The sequence below is a fragment of the Ambystoma mexicanum genome, chromosome 2p (genome assembly GCF_040938575.1).
Source record: "Ambystoma mexicanum isolate Mex_15411 chromosome 2p, UKY_AmexF1_1, whole genome shotgun sequence".
NCBI classification, from domain to species: domain Eukaryota; kingdom Metazoa; phylum Chordata; class Amphibia; order Caudata; family Ambystomatidae; genus Ambystoma; species Ambystoma mexicanum.
Window position 1 is genome coordinate 1,268,706,292 of NC_090923.1, and position 10,911 is coordinate 1,268,717,202.

Genomic DNA, 10,911 nt, shown 5'->3' on the forward strand with positions numbered 1-10,911 from the left:
TATCACATTTTGAGCATCACAGGTACAGGAGTGTTTTAATTGTAAAGGTTTGCCAGAATGGGGGTGTGTAATGTGATTGCCCTTTATGATGTTGCCACAGTGTTGACAATTGTGGCATGGAATAGTGCCTTTGTGTTGGGTGGACGGACCCCCAACTGGGATCTCAGCTTTCACTAGGGTCTTTCGTATAGATTTGCTATTTCTATAGGCAAACGTTGGAGGATCAGGGAAAAGATGTTGCAATTGTGGGTCCAATTGTAGCATGGGCCAGTTTTTTTTGATGGCTTTCTTAATTCTTGTGCTCTGGACCGAGTAGGTGGTAACATATGTCAGTGTTTCTCGAGATTTTGTTGGTTTCGGTACTAGTAGTGAGTCCCTGTTTATCTCACGGACCTTTCCTGATACATCTGAGATCAATGTAGAGTCGTATCCTCTTGCTGTGAATTTATTTTCCAGTGTAATCACCTGACGTTCATATTCAGTGGGTTCTGAGATGTTCCTCCTATAACGTAGAAATTGACTCAGTGGCACACTGTCAATGGTTCGTTTAGGATGGAAACTTGTGGCGAGTAATAGACTATTCCTGTCTGTTGGTTTGGTGTAAATCCTGGTCTCCAGTTTAGCTCCAGCCACGTAAATTTCCACATCCAGGAAATGTATGGTTGTTGTACTTGTCTCTGTAGTAAACCTAATGCGTGGATTCATCCGATTCATCATGTCAAAGAAATTGACCAATTCGTCTTGAGGACCAGTCCATACCCCAAAGACGTCATCAATGTATCTCACGTACAGGGATAGGTGTCTCATCCATCTTGGTGATGTGAGAACATGTTCGTATTCCAGATAGTACATAAATGCATTGGCATAGCACGGTGCCATAGCTGCACCCATGCTTGTGCCTGAAATTTGGATAAAGTATCTATCCTGAAACTTAAAAAAGTTGTTGTTAAGTACCAATTTCAAGAGGGAGAGAATGAACAGCCGGTCTCCTTGACATTTGTCCGATCTCAAAATAAGCCATTCTATAGCTTCTAGGCCAGCTTCATGGGCAATATTTGTGTATAAGGACGTTACGTCCATAGTAAATAATATATCTCTCCCTTCCACAAACTGCGTGTTCTTCAACAGTTGCAGGAAGTGCATGGTGTCCTTCACATAAGTCGGCGTCTCTTGGACCAAGGGTTGAAGTATTTTGTCCAGATATTGTGCCAAAGGTTCAAGGATGCTATTAGTAGCTGCTATAATGGGGCGGCCTGGAGGTTTTAACAGTCTCTTATGGATTTTAGGTAAGATATACATCACCGGCATGATGGGATGTTTATTGTCGAGAAACCGGCGTGTTTTCTCAGAGATTACGTCATTCTCTTCGGCCTCATCCAGGACTTTTTCAATCAGAGCTCGCACTGTTTCTGTTGGGTTCATAGGGACCTCAAGGTAAGTTTCCTCGTCTCTTAATTGGCCTTCAATTTCATCGAGGTAATCCTGTTTGTCCATCAGGACTAGGGCTCCTCCCTTATCTGCTGGTTTGAAGATGATAGTTTGATTGTCTAATAGATTTTTCAATGTCTGGCGTTCGATTTTAGTGAAGTTTCCTTGAGCCTTAGTTTTGAATCGTATCTTCTTGAAGTCTTCAAGTACGGTCTTCTCAAAAGTGGATAGTATATGGTTATGTATTGGGGGATTAAAAGTACTTTTAGGAGTAAGCTCTAGGAATTCATGTGGTTCCTTTTCGATGTTGTCTTCTTCCAGAGAGTTGAAGAATACTTTAAGCTTCAATTTGCGCATAAGTTTAAAGAAATCAATCTTTTCCCTCAATAAGGTACTGCTATTCATTGGAACAAAGGATAAACCTTTCCTCAGAACTTGTGTCTCCATCTTCGAGAGATGGTATGACGAAATATTGACTATCAGGGTTTCTTCGTCCCCTTCTTTCTCTCTGGATTTTTTCTTTTGTCCTCTTCGAGTCGGCTTTTTTCTAAAAAAGGGGAAGTCGTAGCTTCATGGTTCGTGGGCTCGCTGGCTGAGGGACCTTGTGTTGTTTCCGCGGTCTGACCTGATATGGCGTCTAGTTCTGTGCTGGAAGCGTCAGAAGAGGTGTTCCCAGTCGAGGGGTGTCCGGTCTTCCGTGGATTGCTACTATTCTGTTTATTCGGGTTATACCCGTAATAGGCTTGCCAGCTATAGACTATGTCCAACTTATAGTCTTGCGTGTCCCTTCTGAACTTCCTGATCTTTTTAGCTTCAAGTTCCTGTGAATAGTTTGCTAGTTTCTGATTGGTTTCTTCAAGAATTTGTTTAAGTTGATCTGCCGTGTAGGTTTTGCTTAGTGAAGTTTTGAGACCTTCTATATCTTCATTCAAGGTAGTCAAAGAGCGAGCCAGTTCTTCAATCGTTAGAATGATCAAATCCAGTGAGCATTTATTGAGGATCAAATGCCAACGTTTCACAAAGGCAGGATTTTCTTTGCATAAGGTGGGTTCGAGGTTTACCCTCAGGCCTCTTGGTATCCTCTTTGTGGTGAAATACTGAGCTAAAGTTGATGCATGTAACTTGAGATTGATTTCCCTTCGAATCTTCCACTCTAATTGTCGAATCAGGGCTTCTGGTTTGTCAGTGGTTGTCAGTTCAGTTCCTGCTATCTTAATCAGCCCCAGGATTCTCGTGGCTTCTTCTTCGCTGAAAGCTAAGGTTTCAGCTCTGTTATTTGTAGTCTGGTCTATTTTAGAGAAAGACATATTATACTGTTCACTAGAGAACAGATCCAGGTATTATATAATACCGAATATCTAGAAGGTGCGTGCAATTCCCTTTGTGTGGTCAGAGAAGGAAAACACAAAAGAACTATGGGGTGGGAATGCACAGCTAATGTAAATCAGGATAATTGATGTGGAGTAGAAGCACACCAAAGGTGTTAGTTCACACTATTAAATAAAGAAATAATGTCAATGAATTTTATGGTGAAATTTCAGGTGCAGGCGGGCTAACGTCACAAGACCACTTGGGACAAAATATCTAAACAACCTAAACTACCTATTGCTAGGCAGTAAGCCCAAATGCACTCCTACCGAATCTTCGTTCGGGAGTTAAATGTTGACTCTTAGTTGATCAATTGATACTCTCATGTGGAAAGAGTGTTAATTGAGTCTTGACTTTAACAAATTACAAAATAGAAAATACATAACATCAATAAAGGGTAAATCGGGCATGTAAGATCACTTATGTAACCAATTATACAGATCTGGTGCTGACCAATACTTTTTGATACTTTTTAATAGACCTCTCAAGGTCTGTTTTTTCAAACAAATGAACAATGTACAAAAGAATTATTCAGACAATGGTGAAGCATCCAGGAATTCTCATTCCAATTAACAAACAGAGTATATCCTGGTTTGTAAAGGTACATAAATGCAACAAAAGCAGAAAGCAAGTAGCTCAAAGCCTAGCATTATTATTCACATCCTGTAAATGCTCAAAGGGACATGTATACATTTCATTAACCAATTGTAAACCAGCGATATAAATTTAACAAACAGCAATAAGTTCACTCTTGGGGTTTTGTATTGTGAAGTAACACCATTCAGGGAAGCCCCTTTTAATAGGTGACATAGGTAACCAACGCGTTTCGGATCGAATGATCCATCTTCAGGGTGGGGACTTCACTGTTCCTGTATGTAGTAGGGTAGTGATTGTTAAATGCGTTCTAAAAGCCTTTCCTGCGGGGAATTCAAAAGAATAAACATTACCATTTAAGCTAATCAGTGAGGTTAACTGATATAATTTTGAACTGAAATAAGTAGAGAGGTAATGGGTACTAACCTCAATCTGAGGCTGATAAAGTTCCAATTCAGACCCAGTAAACAGCTGTAATGCGCCGGAGGCCGGGAAGTGACAGAATGCGGCCGGGACACCCTATAAGGAATAGTAACAGAGTAATGATCAGACCAAACAGTCGTGAGTCATCTAGATAGTCATAACAAAGTTTTCTCAACGAGCTATGTCTAAGCTATCCACCGAGGGGATAGAAACAGATATTAAATGTATATAGGAGCGCCAGCCTGGTATCTCGCTACGAGATACATGAAGTTCAATGCATCACGCCAAGTGTAAAAAGGCGGGTGCAAAAAAGTGCAGACGCAGGTGCGCCGTCCAAACGGAGTCTAAAGACCTACCTAGGTTGCAGATAAACACCGAGTGAGCCGACCGCTGTAAGCGTAGCGGCTCCACTACGGTAGGCATTAGTTGTTGTCCCGGTAACCCCACGCATGCGCGTTGGGCCAGCCGGGAAATCCGCCATATTGGTGTGGGCCACTCATCGCAGAGAGAGGAGCTCCATAGAGTAATAGGTAAGAGCACCTTGGAATCAATGTAACCCATGTAGCGGGGTCTCTATATTAAATATGTAGAGGAAAGCACTCAAACAGAAATTGATTACTCTGGGATGCGAGTGGGGGCACCACCGCAAAACCAAAAGGATTCGCGGGGTGCCCCCATCTCGCATCAATATAAATGACAATTCCATGGGGGGGTATCTCAGGTGGCCGCATCTCTGTACTAAAAAGAGGTATTGAACTGGCGAGTCAAGCCAATATAGCTATGTGCATTCCTAATCTACTAATCACCAAGTGACAAAGTCATAGAGTAAATGTATCGACAAGTCCATGGTGACGAATCGAGTGGACAAAGAGGGGAATATGTGATATCACACAATCTAGTTGTTAAGGACACAGGCTCTAGGTATTTGAGAACGAAAACCTAATAAGGAATATAGAGAGTGGAAATATGAGCTCAGAGTCACAATGGCGTGGAGTCAACATTTAACTCCCGAACGAAGATTCGGTAGGAGTGCATTTGGGCTTACTGCCTAGCAATAGGTAGTTTAGGTTGTTTAGATATTTTGTCCCAAGTGGTCTTGTGACGTTAGCCCGCCTGCACCTGAAATTTCACCATAAAATTCATTGACATTATTTCTTTATTTAATAGTGTGAACTAACACCTTTGGTGTGCTTCTACTCCACATCAATTATCCTGATTTACATTAGCTGTGCATTCCCACCCCATAGTTCTTTTGTGTTTTCCTTCTCTGACCACACAAAGGGAATTGCACGCACCTTCTAGATATTCGGTATTATATAATATCTGTTCTCTAGTGAACAGTATAATATGTCTTTCTCTAAAATAGACCAGACTACAAATAACAGAGCTGAAACCTTAGCTTTCAGCGAAGAAGAAGCCACGAGAATCCTGGGGCTGATTAAGATAGCAGGAACTGAACTGACAACCACTGACAAACCAGAAGCCCTGATTCGACATTATAAATGTTTATGACCCACCAAAAATGTCGTCATTATTAGATAACATGAAAACAGTTGAATCTACATTAAAGCGCTATTCTGACCATCTTCCAATATGGCTGCTTGGTGAATTTAATGCCATGATTGGCGATATGAATATTGCCGAGCATGTATCTTTTGCATCCTATAAATCAGAGGCCATCAAGCCAGCCTTTAACATCCAAGGTAATAAATGGCGCAAGATATTACAATTGTATAATATGATACGTCTCAATGGCTTTACACCGAGTGCTCCTCACCTCGCTCCCACAAGAATTGAGGGCCAGTCTGCTACCACCATTGACTACATATTTTCCAATCAATTAGGCATGCGATTTGTTGTTGACATGGGTGTAGTTTGTCGTGACGAGAGTGACCATTTGCCCTTATGTCTCCTCATTGAGACTAAGTGTTTAGATAACCCTCCCTAGGTCCAAGATTTGAATGGGCAGATATTACTTAATCAGGGCCATAATCACATTCTGAGGAAAAAACATAACATCTCTGAGGCTAAATCTAAGGCCCAGTCCCTTCTACTGGAATTCATCCGATCCTGCTTTTCTGATAGCAAATATAATGGTGATATGATCAATAACTTTTCAGAATTAATGAAAGAAATACAGAGTTAGGCCTCTGAACAAAGATCCTATAAAACAGTCCTCGAAAGAGCTAACTTGCCCTTGCCTTTAAGAACTGGTAACGATAAATTGATCCACCTTGCTAAAAGAGATCTGTGACAGGCTATTAAGAATATTGTTCATCGACAAAATGTTATGCCATGTGAATCTACGATTGTGGCCCAGATTAGGATTCTTAAATGTAACTACAAATCTTGGCTAAAAACTCATAAAAAAGCACTCAAGCTACAACTATGGCAGAAACTTGCCCGTCTTGCCTTGTCAGGTGATGGTAACGGGATATGGCAACTGCTATCGAAGAATTAAAAATGGGATTTATCTATAAACTGTATCACTGAGGATGCATGGGCGACACATGTTCAATCTACCCTTGGCTGAGTGGACTCGGTGACTGCTGCTCTTCTGGTTCCCAGCGTCCCATGGGTTTGTAAAGCGTCTGTCCTTGATATTATATCTATCATTGAAAATTTTAAATCTTCGCGTGCTGCCGGCCCAGATGGCATTTGTAATCTCGTTATCAAAAGTGATCACCCACTCTGAGGTGCTGCCCTTCATGCACTCCTTTCGCATATTAGTAAACATGGAATCCTCCCGCCCTCTTGGCGTTCCAGTAACATCTTGACGGTGCACAATAAAGGAGCTTGGGATGTGCCATCCAATTACCGTATGTTAGCCATGCTGGACTCTACATCGAAAATTTTCACCAAAGTACTTCTCTTTGAATTGAATTAATGGATAAGAACTAATAAGATACTGGGCCTCATTACGAGTCCGGCGTTAACCGAGGCGGTAAAACCGCCTGGTTAACGCCGGACTCGTATTATCATTCCGCCTCCGTGATTCCCGGAATTACCGGGGCATCACAACCCCGGTTTACCGGGAATCACGGAGGCGGAATGGTGTAAATCCCCATTCCCATTGAGTCCTATGGGACTCAATGGGAATCGGGATCATGGAAACACCGGCAGCATCTTGTAATGCTGCCGGTGTTTCCTCGTCCGCCTGCAGGCGGGCGGTGTTAAACCCGCCAGGTCAGACCTGGCGGGAACATCACCTCCCGCCTGCAGGGGTCGGGATCAGGCGGTCCGGAAACAACGGTGGCGGCGGGTTTACCGCCACCGTTATTTCCGGACCGCAAGGGTCGTCATGAGGCCCATTGCCTCCGAACCAAATAGGTTTCAGAAACAAATCAAGCACATCACACAATCTGCTCATTTTGACCTCAGCTATTGAACATTCTTGGCAGCGTCGCAAATTGGATGTACATTGTGCATTTATCGATTTTTCCACCGCATTCGATACTGTGTGTAGGAATTGGCTGTGGCGGAAACTCGATGCATGGGGGATTCCCCCTGGTTTGCTTCGGATGCTGATGTTTATACATGAAAATACATGTGTTTGTGTCCGACTAAATGCTCTTGGAAGACTCTCAAAATCTATATTCACTTCCTGTGGTGTTAAACAGGGGTGCATAATTGCTGCTATCTTATTTAACCTCTATCTATCCAATATGTTTGACGCATTTGCAATCCATGATGCCAACCCTATTAAAATCAAGAATGTTACTATCTGCTGGCTTGCTTACGCAGACAATCTTATCCTTCTAGATTATACACCTGCCGGTCTGCAACTGATGTTAGATGCCCTAGTTACATATTCAGCAGCAACTGGCCTGAAAACAAACAATGCCAAAAGTAAAATCATGGTCTTTACCCAAAAATGTAGACCTAAAAAATACCTATGGTCTCTATCTTCGCAACCTTTGGAACAAGTAACATCTTATAAATACTTGGACCTCATCTTTGATGATACATTAAAATGGGACCTACATTGGACTGACTTAAAATGGAAATGTCATATATCGGTTGGTGCACTTAGCGCACTCATTGGACGTAACAATGGTTATTGTACATCTGCTGTCTTATATATTTATAATGCTAAGATTGTGGCTATGCTTTCTTATGCAGTCTCAATTTGGGGGTCATAAATTCAAGAGACAGTTTATTACCTTTGAAGCCAAACTACTAAGGAAATTATTCCGTCTCCCCCATTGCGTCAGTGTTCAATACTTTTACCTTGAATTTAAACTTTAGAGGCATCTGGAATGTTTATGTAGCCCAATGTGCATTGCTGTTTCAGCGTCTATCTACTGTATCAATGGAAACTATCATTATTCCTTATATGAAGGCCTTTTTAGGTCTTGAAGATACGATTCCTATAGGCACTATTGGCTTGTTAAAATTGATACACATTAAATGGCTATATGAGGACACTGATAACTACATATGTGGTGATGTTAAGCTATGGCTGAAAACTAAGCTATGTCGAGCTGCATTTATGGAGAATATGCTTTACATCTGGCAAATGTCTTCTACTCGTGACTATTGTATTGAGAGAATATCTAGAAGCTTCCCCTGCTCTATATAGCAGCTTATCCAAGCCCGCATATTTTCCGTTTTTATTTATTAATTAAATTCAATGCGACAGTGGTTTTGCCTTGGTACTGGAGCTCCCGCGTATCCCATCGACACACTTTCTGTCGGCTATGTGGCAATCTGGTGAAGGAGACCATCAGTCATCTAATAACAGAATGTGAATCTCTTGTCTCACTGCGAACACAGTACTTCAAAGCCTATAATAATGCTATTATGATGAATGAAATTCCCCTTTTATGGTCTGTTTTTATGCAAGGAAATGATATAAATTTAATATATTTTATAGTACGGCTTTATCTTCATGTAGCTGAAATTTTTAAATGCTTACGATAGTTTTGATATGTTGAATTTTAGGTATATGTACATGTCTATCCTGTTATAATGTTTGTATAAATTATAAATCAGATGTTATACAAAGCTTTGTTGCTATGTGTATGTCTAATAAACAAATCCATCAATCATAATGAACAAGAAAGTTAGTGTTCAGAAGCAAGTAAAAAATGTTGCTAAGATTATGAGAGAGGAACTAAGTGAACCAAATGCACCCATTGATTTGATTTGGTCAGAGTGATGTTTAGGAGGGAGAAGGGAAGGAGAAGAATGGTGAAGGAAATGAGACAGGGGGCCTTAAAGCACACATTGGCGGTCTTCCTTCTTAAAGTATGATGGTTGGCTGGCACTGTTGGGGCACCCCCACATCCTACAATATGAAATACTGTAAAATATGTAGTCATCCTCATGCTTGATTATTCTCTTTTGTGGGTGCACTTTCACACTTGTGCGGAAGTAGTTGGTAGACCATGTGAAATGAATCCCAAGAGTTACTAGCTTTTGCTGGATTTCCATAATGGAGTGCCCAGTGCTTTAAAGGCTCTGGCAGCTTGATGCTTACCCCTTGTCAGATCAGTTTAGGCATTTTCGGTACAACAGGGTCAATAGGTACAGCAGGTTAAACAGGTGACTTAGCTTATACATTCCAATATACAATAAATAACTCCATGGGCATTTCAAAAACAGGGATTTTTAAATGGATAGGATGGGAAGGGGAGGGTAATGAAGGTGCCTAGAACTCTGCAGTGTAATTGTTCTTAAACTATTGTCTTAAGGAAAGCCATTACTGCTTGCCACCATTAATCAGGGCATACACACATTTTTAGGGTAGGCTGAAATCCCCTATGTGTAAAAGGTACAAACATGTTGAAAGCTAGAACTCCATCCCATAAATTCCAACAAATTAAATAAAAAAACGGGCTGAACAGTAGCATACATTAAAAATAAAAAAGATAGAAATAGAATATTCAGAATTGTAATGTGATAATCAAGGGTTAACATACTTTATATGACCCAAACATAACCCAAATGTCAAAGGAAAGAAGTTAAAAAAGGCAGCCCATACAGTAGCTAACTATTGCAGTATTTCAACAAAAAGAAGCACATCTATTTTATTCTGCAGTATTTATAAAGTGTGCCTGTATGAAGAAAAGGAATTAAAAATGGCCTTGGATACTTTGCACCTGTGTACTTTGATCAGTGGACGGATTACTTAAAAATGAAAAAGTGTTGTTAGAAAGGGGTTTATTTCTTCAGCCACCAAATTGTGCCAATGGGTAAACAAAACTAATAAAAAGAAAATAAGGAGTGAAAGCTTACAAGATATAATATGCTAAGCAAGGGTGAGAGAGTTTCTGTGAGTCAAACGGGACCCAAAATTCAAAGGTGAGATATTTGAAGAGGCGACCCACAACGTTAGTGCACATTTCACTAATGAAGTGTGTTTTTTTCTATTCTGTAGCAATTACAAGGTTTTATTGTATGGGAAAAGAGAACTAAAAAGCTGTGTTAGGTATCAACGGGCTTCGAACCTACACAGTTTTGAACAAGGGAAGGATTAAACATACTCAACATCAGAGAGTACAGTAGCACAGATCCCCTCAGCTTCTGAGTTGTGAGGCAAATAATGCTCAAATGTTAAAGAAGCTTTCAGTGCTTATTTCTTACCGCATGTATGATTTGTTGGATTTGTCACTGCTTAAACAAAAACATGAAAATAATAAAAAGTCAATTCAAGAAGGTGTTGGGGGAGGTGGGATTCGAATCCAACTCCCATGGTTTCACCTTATTCCAAAGTGATTGTCCAGACCTCTTAAAAATCAGTGGCATAACGATGAATCCCACAGAAGCATAGGTAAGCATTAACACCTCTGCATCCATCACCATGAACTGGGTTTGGTCAAAACCTTGCACATGAGCAGCACACTTTCTTTCTAGTGCCACATTGGCGGAAGGGAAGAGTTGCCATTAATGTATACTTTGGCCAATAAGCAATGCGAAACGAGATAACAATCAACCAGTGGTCACTATCTGAGATAAAGGGTCTCATATCAGGGCAAAGGGTAGCACTTATCTTGGCCAATATTACAAATGTTGATATCAAATATTGTAAGATGTGAGAGCAAACGGTTTGGTGAAATTGGGGCAAAGTTGTCAAGAGTATAGGACGACAGAAGG